Raw genomic sequence first — 20,462 nt, 5'->3', positions numbered from 1 at the left:
GTTCAAAATTAATAACTCCTTCATCTGAACTCCGTTTTCGTCTGTCTTTTTTTTCGTTACGCTACTATTAACGAGATTTTCGATTCTCTTTTAGGTTGTGTCGGCTAAAAACCGCTTGATCTAATATTCGGATTTCGGGCTGCATACTGCTAATGCTGAAACTTCGAAAAATCATAACTTCCTCATACGAAGTCAGATTTGGGCATTTTTTTATGCACGCTCTCGGTTTAACGAACTCTACGACTTTCGTTTAGATCACTAAGGCGAAATATCATTCTAACGTAAATTCACTATTTACGTCGCGCTGTGTCGTGCCGGTTCTGTCGCGAAACTTCGACAGGTCATAACTTCTTCGTTATACTCGGATTTCGGCGTTCTTTATATGTACAGAATCCTTGTAACATATACTACAACTTAGTTAAGATTATTCATCCTAAATAATCTTTTATCAAAAATTCATTTTTGACGCTTATCGTCTCTAAATTGACTAGCCCTGATCTATGGGCGTTAAAGCTGCTTGCCTCCTTAAGCCAATAAGTGCTTAATATGTTCAGTCATAAGGTCCAATTTTCAGATCTCGTCCATTTTAGGGTTCTAATACATAAAGTTGGCAACTTTAACCCTTAGCATGTCTTAATGGAATCCAACAACCATTTTTATCCATCAATCCTCATATTAAGCACTCAAATTCATGCATGGACTCGTATCAACTATCAAGATGATATTTTTATGCATCTATACCACCAAAGGGAATGAGATCTAACACATCTAACTCCTGGAGTTGCCTAAACTCACAAAGAGAACTTAAGGGACCAAAATAAATCTCATAAACAAGCCCTAAACTCTAACTATCAAATGAATCATCAAGGTAAGAACTTTATACCATCGAAATCTCTCAATGTTGATGAAGACTCTAGATCTAGAAGCTCAACCTTAACAAATGCTTGATCTCCAAGTTCCTTCTTCTTGAATACACCCAAAATGCCATAAAATCACTTCTGGTGCTCAATAACACTCAAAGGATGAACTAGGGTTTCAATGGGACGTAATAAATAGTGGGGGATGATAAGGGTAAGTGTCCAAAGGCCATTATGATGTTTAAATAGGGTGGAATCCCTAAAAATTAGGGTTTGACCCAGACAGACGTACGCCACGCGTACACCATGTGCACCCAACGTACGTGGTTAACCTTCCGCGATCAAAGCAATCTTGTATGCTAAGCATACCCAAACGTACGCTTAATGTATGAGGGTCCATATTTATCAAAAATCACAAAATAAGGGATAAAAGAATTAGAACATGAAATCGGATGTTACAGACCGGGTAAAGAGGACTAGGTTGTATGTACCAGTCTATAGTTTTTTATTTCTAGGATCTTGTACTTGCGTAACTTCTAGGATATGTTTTGTATATTTAGTTTGTTTTTTTTGTGTATTGGTATTGTGCAACGTCCCATTTTCACAACCAAATGTTTCCATTTTATATAAGTAAATATTCCCAATTATAACTTCGTTATGGAGAAAACCGTTTAATAGAAATATATTTGTAAAAACCAGTGTAATGTTAAAGGGCGAAATCTTCATTGTGATGATGAATGTGTACAATCATGACTTCGCCTTCCCATGATAACCGATGATACTTGAAATAACAAAAAACTGGGTAAGCACAAATCTTAGTGAGATTCCCCCAAAATACCCCATACGATAAACATACAAACATGCATCGGTTCCACTCAGCCATCGGGTTAGAATACCCAGGGTTTGTTGTCCTACCGCCTCAACCCAACCACTCTTCTAGAGCCTCTGTGCCTATGGCTTACAGCCGACCCGCACCGGGTATCTTGGCCAACAACACAAAGCAGGACCGCCTCAACCCACTTATACCATATTTCGACATATAAAAAATCAGGATCAAGTAGACACATAATACAGGAAAACAAAAATCATACAACTCACTACCACCTACTAGTCCTCACACCGTACGATATCCGATACCGGCTATCCGCCATGAAATGTGTAACCATAAGTAACCAGGCGATTGATAGCCACCCGAACAGATGACCTACTCTAGAGCCACAACCAAAGAAGGAACATGCAAGAAAGTCTAGATCAAGAGTTCTTAGGCTATCCTACATAACCACATATAGTCCCTAGGGCACTCCACTATATGATAACCAGCAAGTATAGGTAAACATACAGATCTATATATCACTACTGTATAACAACATCCTAAATACCAGGATACAGATCTAACAGATCTATACAATATATAAACATACCAACTACCAGGATACAGATCTAATAGGTCACTACGATATAGCAACATACTAAATACCAACAATCCAAGTAAAGAATAGCCATATATAATCAGAGGTGAGATATACTCTTGGACAGGTGATCCTACTATGGAACCACAACCAAACAGAGAACAGTTAAAAGAGCCTAGATCAAGAGTCCTCAGTCTATCCTACATGACTACATATAGTCCATAGGCATCCCTCTACAAACATATAACCAAAACTAGTGGGTCAGCATTAGTGGCTTCGAACCACGTGTATAGTGAGGCGAAACTCACCTGAAATGAAGAAACCTGAAAAACTGAGATGAATTTCCCTTTCTGCACTGCGTGCTCCCGCGAATCTGCTAATCACCAAAACCAAGTAAAACCTTAATTAACAATCCAAAAACCTCAAGTTTGACCTAAAGTCAAACTTGGTCAAAAGTCAATGGTCAATGAAAGTCAACAAAAGTCAAAGTCCAAGGCAGTTGAGTACACCCAACATACTCAACGTACGCCTAATGTGCGCCCAACGTATGATGCCTGATCGTACTCCTACATTAAGCTCTTAATCCCTTAAGGACTTTTCACCCAAACTCAAATCTAGCCTCAAAACATTGTCTTAAGTCATAAAGTTTCCACCTTTATGAATTTCAATGGCTAGGGAAGGTCCAAAAGCCACAACCCTAACTTATTAATGCATTAAGGCACTACAACTCTTGCATGGAAGGGATAGAAGGACCAAGATCACATTTTTATGGTCCCTAAGAGCTTCATAATGGATAAGGTTTCTAACTTAATCTATTAGAATGGTCCCAACAAACAAGATCTAGTCTTGAAGTTTCAAAAGGTCCAAAAGTGCATCTTCTTCAACTTAATCCATTAAGTCCAAGTCTCAAACCGTGAAATATGAATCAATATGACGTTTAGATGGATAAACTTTCCGACTTTATCCATAACAAGGTCACAAAATTTCAAGATCTAAACTTTATGCCCTAAAGTGACCAAAAGTTCATAACATCCAAAACTAGCTAGATTTAAGAAATGCATCATCAAGATTCAAGCTTTATACCTCCAATAGAAAAATGAAGGTGAACAAGGCCTGGATCTACAAGCTTAAATGCAACCAATGCTTCTTGAATGAGCTTCTTCTTTTCCATGGTGCACCAAGAACACTCCAAAGCACTTACAAACACCTTCTTTTTGCTCACAAGGCCCAAACTAGGGTTAGGGTTTCAAGAGAGGGTGTTAGAGAGGTGGAGGCTGAGAATGGAGTGGGTTTGTGGAAGTTAAGGAGCTTAAATAGGGTTCAAACTATGAAAATAGGATTCGGAAACTAATTACGTATGCCCAGCGTACTCCTGGTATGCCCAACATACTTGGGATGCCCTAGTACGCCCACTGTACCTGGCTAGCCCAAAAATCGCCATAACTTCAAACGGCCGTAACTTCTTCGTTCCAAATCCGTTTTCAACATTCTTTATATCCACGGAAAGGTGTTAATGAGATCTACAATATTATCTAAATATCTTGGGCTAAGAACGCCTCGAACAAAAATCCATATTTCATGTAGGAACCCGACCTATGACTTTCCCCTTTTTACCATGTGGCCCAAAAGACAATTTAAGGGTTAGATCTCTCAATCATCATTACCTCCTTCAACAAGGTCAATATTTTACTCCTTCACCTTCTTTAATGTTTTATGAGTTTACGGTCAGGTTTACGGCCAGGGAGGTGTTTACGGCCGTAAACCCATTTATGGCCCATGTTTCTCATGTATATATATATATATATATATATATATATATATATATATATATATATATGGTGAGGGGTGTGAGGAAGGTACGGAATAGTAGAGAGAGAAAGGAGCTTATGTGTGTGTGTGTGTGTGCGAATCTCATGTAAAGGAGCATCGTTCAAATCTATTCAATACATTGAAGATTCAAGTTATTCTTCTCTTCTTCTCTTTTATTTTGATATGGCATCATCCGTTTGATTGGGATTCCACATCGTCAAACGGATCTGATTGATACACAAGCAGATCAGGGACTTACAAGTGGTATCAGAGCTTAGATTCTATCAATCAATTTTGTCAGATCTATAGAATATTTGATCTTATTTTGGAAAGATTCTTGCGTTTTTGGATAGATCTTTAAAAATTAGGGGGTTTGTTCTTCGTGTTTTTGATAAAAACGAGTTTTTAATCGAGTTTTGGAGCAAAAAGGGGTGAAAAACGTTGTTTTTCATGTAATCTGCGAAGAGTTTACGGCCCGGAGCTTGCGGTCCTCGGTTTGCGGCCAATGTCGCATGTGTATGGCTCGGTTTGCGGCCAGCCTCGCACGTGTTCTACTCGGAGTTTCCGGTCGGCTTCGTTCTCGGCTTCGCAACTCGTTCTCAGTCTTCGCTTTGGTCTCGATCAGGGGCAGTCTTTGCAAGCAGTATCCTTGCACACAACATCAGCAAAAATAGGATTCGATTTTGGAGTTGCCAAGGATCGAACCCGGGACCTTTGGGAAATCAACTCAACGCCTTACCAACTCCTCTAGCATCAGTGTTGTTCCATAATTCCCATTTTTTATTCTTAAAGTCTCGCTTTCTCGGTTCCTTTTTCGATTTTTGATACTTTTAACCCTAAAAATTCAATTTCTTTTATTTTTAAATTACATTTTCACCCAAAAATTATAGTTTTTAATTTTTGACTTTTTACTTAAAATTTTGACTTTTACTTTTAAAATTTGACCTTTGACTTTAAACTTTGAGTTTCTCATTTAACTTTTAAATTTTCAAATTTAGCTTTTCGGTTTGACTTTTAAGTTTGACTTTTGAGTTTGACTTTTTAAATTTGACTTTTAAGGTTGACTTTTGAGGTTTTTAGTCTAAGGGTTTGACTTTTAAGTTTGATTTTGGCTTCTAGTTGTGATTTTAATGGCTTTTGAGGTCTACGAGGGAAATGAAGACATGAAAGAGAGTCAAGATATGTTAAGACAAAAATTTAACATGTTCAACTATATCCTTGAAGAAACCTTGGAAGCTCAGTTGCAGCGATTTACTACACTTACTACTGAGATGAATATAGTTGGGATCTTCTTAACTAAATCTGAGATGAATTCACTTTCAAAATCGTGGGATATGAACGTGGCTATCATCAAGAAGACAAAAGATCTCAATCGTCTTAGTCTTGCTTCTGTAACTGAAGAACTTGACGCTTTTAAGTGTGGAAAAACAATGAGTTCCGCAAACATCCCGGTCAATGAAGTTTCATGCTCTCAATCATGTGAAGCTACGATTAAACTTCTTTGTGAACATAATGATTTGCTAAAAAGGGAAGCCGAGGACCTAAAATACGATGGATATTAACTCAGGAAAGGACATAAATCCTTAAAGGCTGAATTAGAAGCAAAAATCAAAGACTTTATGAGGCTTCAGGAAGACTGTAGCAACAAATGTTAAAATTATGACTATGTTAAGAGACAACTTGCTGAATTAGGTGTTGAACTTGACACATTAAAAAGCAAATTTGAAACTACAGATTTTGATTGTAAAAAAATTGATGTGTCAAGCGAAGTAGTTGCAAAAATGATAGACCATTGTCTGCAATTTAAAAATAACCATAAAAAAGGTCTAGGGTATGATAGTGTTCCTCTACCTTTCAATCATAACTACACATCCATCCCTATGACACAGGAAGAAATTGACAGGGAGGCACATCTTCAATATGGCAAACCAGTTGGATTTGTGTCAGGAGGTAAAGTAGCAGAGGATGAGAACAAGGAGAAAACCATTAAACAAACCAACATCTCCTTGAGCCGTGAATCTTTTGCTTCGAACTCAGCTGCTTTTGATCAATCTGCTGTTGAGAAATACAGGCCACCAATTCCAGTGTAACAGAGTGCCTGTTGTAATTGTGCTTGTGGGAACAATAAGAGACAAGGCAAGGATACGCCACCAGGGGTAGGAAGGAACAACTTCCTAGTGAAGAAAAAGACATGCTTTCACTGTGGAACACCTAGACACATTGCCCGAAACTGTCCAAATGGCGCATCCGTTCCTTACTACGCACAAGGCTGGCAGAACGCATAGGGTGGGAGATTCTGCAAAAGAAATCATTCGAGGTCACAATCGCGAAATGGAGACTGGAAGACCCAAAAGGCCAAGAATTCAACTCCCAATACCAAGAAATCAAATCCCAAGGTCAAGAAGGGTATGCTAGCCAAGAAGTCCAGTCCAAGAAATGCTCTCGTGAAGCAAAAATCAAAGTCATCTTAATGGTCGACTTCAAGTTCAAAATCAAGTGCTGAGCCACCCATCAAATAGAAAAAGAAATGAGTTAAACCCAACTACAAATGGGTTCTGAAGGCTCATTCTCCCAAATCTTCTAACGGTTCTAATATTTCTACATCTTCTGTTTGTAATAAATAGGATATGTCATGGGAGAGAGTACCCTACAATGATGACAAAGGTCGACTCGGTTTCAAAATGAACTGGGTTCCAAAGACCAACGGATCCCACTCTGTGTTAGAGCAACTATGGAGGCATATCATCAGACTTCGGTTTGTTGATAGTGGCTATTCCAATCACATGATAGGGTACATCTCTCAACTGTACAACATTCAGACCTTTGTTTGAGAGTATGTGTCCTTTTGCGAGAAAGGATGAAAGGAAGAGATCACAAATGGGGTTAGTGCTTAATGACATGAAGAATTTTCGGATATGTTCTGAGATTATGCGTGTTGTTCTCAGACCTTCTGGATGCAAATTCAATCGGTGAATTATGGTTTGCGTTTTCTTCTCTATACTCTTGAGTTTATCTTACTCTGATTCGTTTTAAAGACAATTTTTCATTTTCTTAATAGTTTTTCGTTAGTAGTTATTATTGGGAAGTGATATCAAGAAAGTGATAACGGGAATTCTAAAACATGTGTAAAGGACTAAATCTGAATTGTCTAGACTCTATGATCAATATGCTGGTAGGCATGAAGGAGTTGAAAGTGTGAATTTAGATAGGATTGTTTGGACTGACCATACGATGCTTGGGTAGATTGAGCAGTGAGATAAACATGGGAACCTACAGGATACACTAAATTAATACGCATCTAGAACATTGGTTTGAATTTTCCTTGATGTACGGACTTATGTCCTTAATTCTGGTTCTGATAGGGCGACTAGGGGGTTCTGATAAAGTAGGTATGTAGGAAATTATTTTCTTTCTTTCTATCTGTCAGTCATATGTTGCTTCCTTTGCGTGATTGGAAGATCCGACCTGGAATGCAACATATGCAACTCTATTTCTACACACCTTCTTATCTATGAAACTATTTCTATCTGTTAGCCATATGTTGTCCCCTCTACGCGATCAGAAGATCCGACCTGGGACACAACATATGCAACATTCTACCTCTCAATCCCTCTATCCTAGTTAGCCATATGTTATCCCCTCTGCGTGATTGAAATATATTCGACCTGGGACACAACATATGAACCTATTTCTTAATCTAACTTCCTCCTTCATAATTGTTTACTCACCTAAATTAAGGAGTCCTTTGGAAGTTTTTGATAGCCAGGGTATATTGGGAAGTGGGGAACATGTTCTAGTGCAACTAAAATTGAACCATTTGGAGGTTGTCTGTAGATCTCGCAGCTTAATTTAAGTGGACAACAATACCCGTGGTCGTCGTCAGCTAAATGGTTTATTTAGCAAATTTTGTCAATATCCTTCGTGTTTAAATGGACTATAATACCGGCAACTGACCAGATCTATTCATGAAGGTGAAGGTAATGATAAACAAGTTAAGACTGTCTCACAACTTTAATCCTAAATATTTTTGTTTTTGTTAAATTTGTTCATAGTTTTCCTCTATGCACAAATTTGGAGGAGAATTAAAATTTTAAAACCAAACAAAAATAAAAAAAATTAAAATAAAAAATCAAACAAAAATTAGAAAAATTAAAAATCCAAAAATAGTGTTATTTCTGTTTTATTTATTGTTAAGAAAAATCAGAAAATCCAAAAATATTTTTTTTTTCTGTTTTATTTTTTAATTTTCCTAGAAAATATGAAAAATCCAAAAATATTGTGTGCTAAGTTTTCTTTTTAGTTTTGTTTTGTCTTGAAAAGCGAATTCTGGTGTAGATGAGACTCATGGAGACTGTATCGAGATTTTCTGAGCCGAAGCTTCATCCGTGATCATCGAAGAATTCTCATTCCAAGGAGCAAGAAATGAAGATTATTCTTTCAACATTCAATCCTTCTACCCTAGAAGCTAGGTGAAGCTGTAATTGAAGATTATGTAACAGATTGCATTGAAGCCTCCTCAATCAGTCTGTTGCTATCTATGAACCTGCTGAAGTGATCCAGAAGATTTGTTCTCTCTAATATTCTCTCTAAAGATTCTCAAACTGAAATCGCTATCTTTCAGAATCTTTTCAAGAAGCCTCCTCACCCAATGTGCGTTCAATGTCAAATTTTGAGGAAAATCCCAATTGCTCAAGATGATTTCATTCATTGAAGATTCATCAAGTTCATTTGAAGATTAATCCTGAAGCCAAGCTCTTGATGAAGATTGACAAGAAAAGCCAGCTACTTTTTAGGGGGAGCTTGTTGGGTCAATTAGAAAAGAAATCTATAAATCAAGGGGGATATTGTTGCGTCAAGATTATGGTTTATACTTTGCTTTTCTAGGCAATTGTATTTTATGTAATGTTTTATGAGTTTATGGTCAGGTTTACGGCCAGGGAGGTGTTTACGGCCGTAAACAAGTTTACAGTCATAAACCCATTTACGGTCGTAAACACGTTTACGGCCGTAAACATGTTTACGACCGTAAACCCATTTACGGACCATGTTTCTCATGTATATATATAGGGTGAGGGGTGTGAGGAAGGTACATAATAGTAGAGAGAAAGGAGCTTATGTGTGTGTGTGTGCGGATCTCATGTAAAGGAGCATCATTCCAATCTATTCAATACATTGAAGATTCAAGTTATTCTTCTCTTCTTCTCTTCTATTTTGATTTGGCATCATCCGTTTGATTGGGATTCCGCACCATCAAACAGATCTGATTGATACACAAGCAGATTAGGGACTTACACTCAGACCTCCAAGCCCCAATCAAACAAGAACAGACAGGGAATCCCTCATCACATCCCTTAACCTAGGCTCCTAACACCCTAGAGTCTAACACACAAGCATGCCCTACATATGATGCCACAAGTAAAACTAATATGAATTAAAGGGAAATCGAACAGCTGGTGATGATCTTGAAGTGAAACTGAAAGATTCAGCAACTGCACGGAAGTCTTGAAATTGGAGAAATTTGACTAAGAACCGAACCTTGGCACAAGCTCTTCCTGCTACGAGGTTCCACTCTCCCCACTTGAATTATACTGCAATTTGACAACTTTGCAGTCCTTTGGTCCCCTACTACTTGATCCCAACCATTGATATCCACATACATAGGAAAATCTAAACCCTCACAACATTCACAAGATAATTAATCCACTGATAATAATAATTCCTTTAAGACATAGCAAAAAAGTCATTTTCATTCAATTGATCATCCAAGGTTACAACCGAACTTCTAAACATAAATAGGAATTACAGATAAATACCAGTACCGTATTAATTGTTAAATAGAAGAACTGCTAACTTAAATCTCGGTCCCCGAGACTCCGACCGTCCCAAGACGACCATCGGGCAATTGCCAAGTTAGGGTTGAGGGATCCAACACCTCACCAAAAACGAGAAAAGGACAACGAGCTCTGATGTGGCCTTATTGAATGCAATGGAAAAAAAACTTGCGCACTTCGCCTACAATCTCTACCAAAATGTCCCTCCTCGCCATACATGTGACGTACAAAAAATCTGCACCTCCCTTTAGCTGATCCCGAACTCCGGCCGGCGGACATGAACCGCTTTGTTGTAGGTCAGGACTAAGTCGGAGCCTGAGAGTGCTCTGTTTCCTAGGTCGCTATCTCAATTCTCGCCTCCTCATGGCATGTTCAAGCTTAACGAGGGTACTATATCGTTGGGTATACACAAACTACCAAATATCCTTCTTGGGCATACTCAAGTAACGAGTCATCAGAGCCTTCTCAGAGGTAGCAAACTTAGGACAAAAGAGAGGCCGCTCCGTAAACATCTTGGAGATCTCTATCACTGTCTTAGTAGTCTGCCTCAAATCCAAATACTCCTAAGTCAACCTTTCCCTCTCTATAAAGGGAACATACCTTGCATGGAACATCACTGAGAACTACTCCCAGGTAACAGTAGCTCTCTGCTCATAAGTGTAAGCACTAGTCACCAATCTCCACCAATCCTTCGCCCCCAACCTGAGAAGGTTCATGGTGCACTTGACCTTCTGTTCAGCAGGGAAAGAGCATGTGAAGAAACAACCCTACCCAACATACAACCATCTCATCGCTACAATCAGGTCTCCGACCCCATCAAACCGCAGGGCTTCGTACTATTAATGTTTCGGTACTCAAAAGATCTTTCCCTTTGAATCCCTGATACAGAAACCGCTGCGGTGGCTGCAACAACAACATCATCTGAAAGAGCGGCATGCTGATCATCAAAAAGCTCAATCATGGCGGTCTTGATAGACCTAAAAATATCCAATATAGACCTCCGAACAGCAGCAACCACATCAGTTGCGATGATCTCCTGAATCTGATCATCAGTAAACCCTAGGCCATGATGTCCACTCGCTTTAGAATCGGAACCAGATCCTCTTGTAAACACCATACTGAAAATAAACCAGAATATATCAGAGTGCCACGTTACACATTGCTACAATTATGAGACTAAACTTGATTCCTTGGGGTTTGTGACTTCCTTGATATGCGTATGGGTCCTATGATTTTAGTAGTACAGGCCCATACTACCTTCCAAACCTACCCGTATTTGTCTCAAGGATCATCATAACCGCCCAACAAAAATACCACAACTAGGATACACCTACATCCTATCCTCACTCTCTTGTGAGTAGCTAAACACTCCACATCTGGATGACTACTCACACATATACTCACCCATAAAACTTCCACCAACCCTACAACACTCGTGTATGGTAATCATACATAACATTAGATCCTATAGATAGTTGAATACTTGATTCTGCCCTAAGGCCACAAACAAACAAGGAACATGAAATAGGAAAAAAAAATCAAACATTCTTAGGCTATAAAATCTTAGTTATGTATGACTATGATGCATACACTAAAAAACTACAATAATGATGTCAATTTCATATAAGAGGCACTCCTAGGCTATTAGGCATCATATACCAGGCTATTCTATCATGTAATTCCTGAAGATCCCTATCCTATCACTAGCATGTCGTTCTATCATAATCATCATATCAAAAAAATCAAGAACTTATAACATATAACAAGTATTGTTATTTTGGGAACCACTCTCATGTTCAAGCTCTTGCTGACTATACACACAATATCTTCTTGTAAAACCAAAGTTAGATCAAGGTCCATGTTCCTGATCCCAAGCCAACAATCAAACAAGAACATGAAAAGAGACCGAACCCATATCCTTAATCCAAACCTTTTATAATAAATTATTTATCAAAAAACTCTTGGATGCTAGTTTGAGACTGGATTGAGACAAGTGTTAGACTAATTCGCTCAAACTAAGGCTCTGATACCAATTTGTAACGTCCCATTTTCACAACCAAAAATTTCCATTTTATTTAAGTAAATATTCCCAATTATTACCGCATTATGGAGAAAACCATTTATTCGAAATATATTTATAAAAATTAGAGTAATATTAAAGCGAGAAATCTTCATTGTTGCCGATGAATGTGTACAGTCACGCCTTCGCCTTCCCATGATTAACGATGATACCTAAACCAATAAACAACTACTAAATCACAAAGCTTAGTGAGTTTCCCCCAAAATACTCCATACGATAAACATATAAACATACGTCGGGTCCACTCAGCCGTCGAGCTGGAATACCCAGGGTTTGTTGGCCTACCGCCTCAACCCAACCACTCTTCCAGAGCCTCCGTGCCTAAGTCTTACAGCCAACCCACATTGGATATCTTGGCCTATAGCACAAAAAAGAACCGGATCAACCTACTAATACCATATTTCTACATATAAACAATCAAGATCAAATAGGCACATAATACAGGCAAACAAGAATCATATAGCTTACTACCGCCTACTAGTCCTCACACCACACTGTCATGCTACTAGCTATCCTCCATCAAATGTGTAACCATAAGTAACCAGAGGTGAGATAGACACCCAAAAAAATGATCCTACTCTAGAGCCACAATCAAACAATGAACAATCACGAAAGCGTAGATCAAGAGTTCTCAGGCTATCCTACATAACCACATACAGTCCCTAGGATACTCCACTAGATGATAACCAACAAATACAGATAAACATATAGATCTACATATGATTACCATATAGCAACATCCTAAATACCAAGATATAGATCTAATAGATCGGTACAACATATCAACATACCAACTACCTGGATATAGATCTAACAGGTCACTACAACATAGCAACATACTAAATACCAACAATCCAAGGAATGCATAACTGTATATACTCAAATGTGAGATAGACACCCAGACAGGTGATCCTACTCTGGAACCACCACCAAACAAGGAACATGTAAAAGAGCCTAGATCAAGAGTCCTCAGTCTATCCTACATGATCACATACATTCCCTAGGTATCCCTCTACTAACAGATAACCAAAACTAGTGGGTTGGCATTGGTGCCTTCGACCCATGTGTATAGTGAGGCGAAAATCACCTGAAATGAAGAAACCTGAAAAGCTGAGATGTGCTTCCCTTTTGGCACTGTGTTCTCCCACAAATCCGCTAATAAACAACACCAAGTAAAATCTTAATTAACAGGCTAAAACCCTCAAGTTTGTCCTAAAGTCAAACTTTTTCATAAGTCAACGGTCAACAGAAGTCAACAAAAGTCAAATTCCAAGGCAGTGGAGTACACACAACATACTCAATGTACGCGCAACGTATGCAACCTAATCCCACTCTTTCATTAAGCACTTAATCCCTTAAGGACTTTTCACTCAATCTTAGATCTAACCTCAAAACATTGTCTTAAGTCATAAAGTTTCCACCTTTATGAATTAAGCTAAACCCTAACTTATTAATCCATTAAGACATTACAACTCTTGCATGGAAGGGATAGAAGGACCAAGATCATATTTTTATGGTTCCTAATAGCTTCAAAATGGATAAAATTTCCAACATAATCCATTAGAATGGTCCCAACAAACAAGATCAAGTCTTCAAGTCTCAAAGGGACCAAAAGTGCATCTTTTTCAACTTAATTCGTTAAATCCAAGTCTCCAACCTTCATATCTGAATCAATATGACGTTTAGATGGATAAAGTTTCCAACTTTATACATAACAAGGCCACAAGCTTTCAAAAACTAAACTTTATGCACTTAAGTGACCAAAGTTCATAACATCCAAAACTAACTAGATCTAAGAAATGAATCAACAAGATTCTAGCTTTATACCTCCAAAAGAAAGATCAAGGTGAACACGGTCTGGATTTACAAGCTTCAATGCAACCATCACTTCTTTAATGAGTTCCTACTTCTCTAAGGTGCACCAAGAAAACTCCAAATCACTTAAAACACCTTCATTTTGCTCACAAGGATCTAAATAGGGTTAGGGTTTCAAGAGAGGGTGTTGGAGAGGTGGAGGCTATGAATGGAGTAGGTTTGGGGAAGTTAAAGAGCTTAAATAGGGGCTCAAACCACACGAATAGGGTTTGGGAACTAATCGCGTATGCCTAGCGTACTCTTGGTACGCCCAACATACTAGAGATGCCCTAGTACACACAACGTACTCCCCGTACGTCCATCATACACCAAAAATTGCCATAACTTCAAACAATCGTAATTTCTTCGTTCCATCTCCATTTTCAACATTCTTTATATCCATGGAAAAGTGTAGAAGAGCTCTACAATATTATCCAAATATCATGGGCTAAAAACTTATCGAACAAAAATACATATTTCATGCAAGAACCCGACCTATGACTTTTCCCTTTTTACCCTTCGGCCCAAAACACAATTCAGGGGTTAGATTTCTCAACCATCATTACCTCCTTCCACAAGGTCTATTAGTTACCTCCTTAAGGCCCAAAGCATTTACACAATCGACATCCAGCCCACGACCCTAAAATAAGAATTGACGAGAAACAGGATGTTACATATTGGCTCATAGGTTGGTTGGTTTGAACATATGTGTCTTATTTTTTATGTGTCGATTTTATTACACATGGTTAGGTAATAATATAATGGCTGGACAGTTGGTTGCTTTTAAGTGGGCCTAATATGATCGGGTAGGCATTGACATGATCCTTCGAAATGGATACACCATTAAGCCCCTCATTCTGATGGGTAAAAATAGCAATGCTAAAGTATTTTTACCATTCAGAATTTGAAGTCTTTCTTGATAGGCAATACATCCTGAATGTCAGAGTTGCTAGCTTCAATAAATGCATCCAACGCCAGTTAGTCACGTCAAATTATTATATTAGATTGCCTAATTAATGCTTTAACCGTTCTCTTCTTTGATATAGTGGGTAAAACTTCATTTTTAGAATATTATAATTCCTGACAGGTCGTCCATTGTATGTGAGGTTGACAGCTACACATTGGATCGATACATGTATGGATACCAACTTACCTCGATACATGGTGTTGTCCTTCCTTTTTCATCGTCGTACGTGTTTGATGCGTCAACTGGTTAGGTGGGGTTTTACCTTAGCCATCTCATATGTGGTTTAAGGCTTCCTCTTATGTCCTTCTTCCTAGAAATATTATGTTTTACGGGATCCACCCGCTTCAGTTTTGACCTAATGCCAATTCAAAACTTATTACTTTTGAAAATCTATGTGTATCTTCTTGTATTCCGTTGAATGCGTCGTTGTTTCGTTATTTTATCATTTGAAGAAATATGGAGTTTGGTATTCCTTTAGTTTTCGGCACTCCCCGCTTCCTCCTGATATTCCTAGTACTTATAGTTGGTGGAAGAGAAAATTTTGTTGGACGGATTCCAACGACGTTTGTCTTCCAAATGTTCTTAGCCTCCCTCCTAATTTAGGAGACAAAGTGATGTTGACCACCGACTTGTGCTGATAAATTTCGTTGTTTTCCCTTCATTGTATAAATACATCTTTTTTCCTGAAGTTGTGTCGGCCTTGTGTCATATGAGCCCTATTTGGAAAGCATGAAATCAGCTACCTGTGTTATCCATTAATCGACTAGGTTAGCAGTTTTATTTCTTAATTTGGTAAATTTTCTTTTCTTTCTTCCTGATTTCACCAGATATACATGTTTTTTCTTGTTTCTCTTGCATTTAATGTGTGTAAGGGAAACTAAATTTAGTTTTAATTTGTCTGCATATATAGTCGGTGAGATATCCCTTTAGGATATCATGTTAGCAAACGTGCTATCTAGTCGAGAAATGGATGTGGTGGGTCATTTACCCGGGTCGCTCTTGCGACTTACCGGGTTTGGATCAGATGTGTTTTCTATTGATCGGCTTTAAGGGTACTTCACATGTTTCCTCTATTGACACCCCATTACTTGCTCCTTCATCTTTTGGTTTTGGTTTTGTTCTGCCCTTTGTTTAGAATACATCACGTAAGTGTAAGTGTTCATTGACACTACACCAATTTGAGTACTTCCTTTGTGATGTAACAATGTTGTCTTCATATTCGCCCCTTGCTTCACCGGGCCATCCTCCTCGTACTGTAGTTTATGGTAAGAAGTATGTATAATATTATTGATCTTTTTCCTCTGGTGGTTATTTATGTTCTATTTTATCCTGTAGGGACTTTCTCTTTATGTGTTCTTTTTCATGAAGTATTGGATGAAGCTCGTCACTCTATTGCTCGTGCATACAATATTATTTATGTTGTCATTTTTAAGAAATCTAAAATGTTCGACAGGTTATTGATATTGCGCGATCGATATCTTTAGGCTGAAGTTAACTTGAGAAGTGTTGAGGGTATGAATTTAGCTAGTGAGGAGTTGTTGTTCAAAGCTGGAAAGTTGCATGGTGAGTTGATAGATCGTTTTCATGTTGCTTATGAAAGAATATTCATGTTGGAGAATCAACGTTCGCTTTTAGAGGCTGATTATTAGGCATGCCTTCAGGAGAACTAGGCTCTACAGGCTTCGCTTACTGCTAAGTCCATATGATTCTTATTGTCTAGATCGGTTATGCTTTCCCTTTGTTACTTTGTTTAAAGCATTGATAATGCGATTGCTTACAAGTGTAATGAGTTGCTTTTTCTTTTATTTGTCTTTCTGTATCATATATACTTAGTGGTTTAAATGATCCCTTTTTGGTGCTATTGTTATCTAACCCACCTTTTTCTTGCTTTCGCCCTATGCTTGTTCACTTTTCCGAAATCACGTCTCCCTTCACATGGTCTTGTGTCGACATCATGTTATGACTTGGTTAGAGTTGTTTTGTATCATGACCGTTTTTGTTTGATTGCATTTTCTGTGTGACTGTCATCATTTTATATGGTATGTTTTTGCGATTACGTGACGATATGACCTGAATCGAATTCGTGCCTGATACCTTACCAAACTGTCGTTTGCCCCATGTAGGTTGTAATGTTTTGGATAAGTAATGGTATGAATTGAGTCAAAGTCATGCTTGGTGCCTTACCGGGTTGTCATGTGCCTCGAGTAGGTTGTATTTCTTTGGATATGCGATGGTATGACTTGAGTCAAAACCATGATTGATGCCTTATCGAGTTGCCGTGTACCTTGTGTAGGTTATTTTTCTTTGGATATGTGATGGTATGACTTGAGTCAAAACTATGCTTGATGCCTTACCAAGTTGTCGTGTTCCCCATGTTGGTTGTATTGCTTTGGATATATGATGATATGACTTGATTAAAAACCGTGCTTGATGCCTTACCGGGTTATCATATGCCATGTATAGGTTATATTGCTTTGGATATGTGATGGTATAACTTGATTCAAAACCATGCTTGATGCCTTATCGGGTTGACATGTGCCCTACATAGGTTGTATTTCTTTGGATATGTGATGGTATGACTTGATTTAAAACCATGCTTGATGCCTTACTGGGTTGTCGTGTGCCCCGTGTAGATTGTATTACTTTGGATATGTGATGGTATGACTTGAGTCAAAACTATGAGTAATGCCTTATTGGGTTTGCGTGTGCCCCACATAGGTTGTATGATATGTTTTTTGTGAAAATTCGTTTTCTCAATGGCATTTTCTTTGTCATACATGGAACTTTCTTAGATTCTTTACATGCCACGATGTTGGCACAATTTCTCCTTAATCATTTGTAGGATGTACAATCCATCCATATTTGCTTCATATATCTTATATGGGCCTTCCCAAACTGCTGGTAGTTTCCCTTATGGTGCCTGTCGGTTTGCCTCATTGTTCCTTAGCACTTGTTCACCCACCTTAAAAGATCTATATTTGACACGCTGGTTATAATGATTTTTCATATGTTTATTATAATTTTTTTTTCTATATTTCAGCTATTTCCCTCCTCTCCATAGGTAGTTTTAGGTTGGATCTTAACACCTTTTCATTGTTGTCTTGGTCGAAACTTGCTATTCGTGCAGTTAGGATAATAAATTCTAGAGTTATGGTTGCTTTTTAATCATATACTAGACTAAAAGTTTTCTCCTTTGTTGATATTCGCGACGTTGCTCTTGTTGGGTTTTGAGCATACTACAACATCCTATGGTGCACATACAACCCTAAATACCTTGGATCTATGTTTTCTCTATTATACATGCAAATATGAAGTTTCCAAGATATTACCCTATAGTAGCATACAAATATCATATACTTGGGTAATAAAATAAATAGAATACATACCTTGTTGTTGTTGTTGCTTGACTCCATGAAGCTTAAGAGCCTAGTGCCCCAAGTGTGACACCTCAAATGGTTCACACAACATCATGAACACTTGGAATAACCATGAGAAGAAGACACTCCAAGCTCAAATTGACTAGCCCTCATATGTGTATTACTTGTGTCAATTTCTTAAGCTAAAGGGGTCCTTATATAGTGTGCACATTAGGGTTACACCATGTAACCCATGACTTTACCCATTCCTTATGCTCCATGGGTTTTAACCTCCATGTAGTATCCATAGACCATCACATGGGTTAAACCCAACATAAGGAATCTTGGATCATAAGCCCACATATATAAGAATGAATGATTTACACAATCAATCCCCATATATTTAATTAGTCTCTTTAGATCAATAAATTATGTCCAAATTTATTCTTGATCAATACTAATTAAAAAACATAATTTTATATTAATACATTAGAACTTATAATATATTAATATGTCACAAATGTCCTCTTCTCACAAACGGTCTATCCAAATGTCCCAATGCCATGCAACCCAAATGGACCATGCCGAGTCGGGTAATGTCTTACCAATTATAGTTATGGACATAGACAATAATCCAACAGTCTCCCACTTGGATAAGTCTAAAACTATTATTGCGTATGACTTCAAACCTAACTGGCAATCGTAGCTCTTAAAAGCTGTTGTTGAACTCTGACCTTGTCGATGAACTCTGACCTTTGTCAATGACTTGTCCATTAGATAAGGGATCATATATTCGTCCATTCTAGATATCATATGGACTGAGACATGGATTATAATCATTCTCTTTGTCCATTTGTTCTTTCCCGATTTCTGATTTTTGACGACTGACTAATTGAACAAATAAAATCAGTCCTGGCCCGACCGAGCACTTCCATTTCTCATCATCAAATTATCGAGGGGCCCACAGATATCGCTTTTATCCCGTAGGTAAAAGGAATGGATAAACTTCGACTCATATGGCTTGTTCTACTACTTGTTGAATCATACATAAAGGCACGTTTTATAACACCGAGTTACCGAATGCGTTTTTGTGCAATCAATGTACAACCAACTCATAGTAACAACTCGTATCTCTAGGTTTAAAGAATATAAGATATTATCGTCTCATGATCACTTGTGATAAAATCCATGAAGTGATTCCAATGAGCGCGGATTGAATCCAATGCTCAGAACTTATGAGCACTCATGAGTGTTGTAGCATCACCTTGTCCAACATCTTAGACCTGTACAAGCCCAACCCATGACAGTCTTGATTCATATCTACTTCCAACATATGACCGAATGTGGATGGTTTGAATAACTTAGTTAATCAGGAAGAACGACCTAGTTATTCTGGAAGTCAAAACATGCAAAATGAAACACAATAATAACTGAATCCAATATGGTCTCAGAACTTATGAATATAAATAAAACACCTTTTATTTATCACCATATGATTACACATTATTCATTGTATACTATTTCAAACTATCAACTTTATACCTGAATTAAAACACTAGTTTTCCCATGCTCCAAGCATGTACACTATGTTTTCTAAACACTAGTCATGCCACACACCAAGTATGCATACTATGTTTGTCTATGATCTTTACTTTGTGAAATAGATCAATTGAGCATAACTCCAATGATCCTCTTTTCACAGTCCCAAATCCTTACTGTAGGTGCAAGAATTCCAAATTCATGCCATTTACTGAAATCTGGTAGATTCTAAACTTATATGCATTGATCCTCTTGTAATGATTATGCACAAAGTCACAAGGACTTGACAACAAACATTACAGAGCATTCCAAAGGAGATCAACTCCTTGGAAACATCCTTCTTGCATTAAGTTTCCTAATCTTACATAGATTGAATAATTTCTAACTTTGAAACATTTCCATATTCCATTTTGACTATCACTTCTTAACAAGAGTTACCTCCTTACAGATTATGTCAATATGGTCCTTCCAGAATTAACACTATACTTCCAACTGTCCTTGAGCAACCAATCTTTGGTAAACCTTAGATTATCCTCCACAATTGCTTAATCATTTTAGTCATATCCAAATCTAGACATTTTTCCTTCTTAATGCCCCAGGCATTTGGAAAAATTTAGAAAGGATGAATATAGCACATGTAATCGATCCTATATCCGAAGCATATGGAACACGATTCATGATGTTTCACATAAAGACTAAACCAGTCTTTTGCTATAATATTTCCATTTCAATTTGCCAATTTCTCATAATTCAGATTTTG

This window comes from Lactuca sativa, chromosome 9, assembly GCF_002870075.4.
Source record: "Lactuca sativa cultivar Salinas chromosome 9, Lsat_Salinas_v11, whole genome shotgun sequence".
Taxonomy (NCBI): domain Eukaryota; kingdom Viridiplantae; phylum Streptophyta; class Magnoliopsida; order Asterales; family Asteraceae; genus Lactuca; species Lactuca sativa.
The sequence above is the reverse complement of the archived record's forward strand: the minus strand, read 5'-3'. Positions refer to the sequence as shown.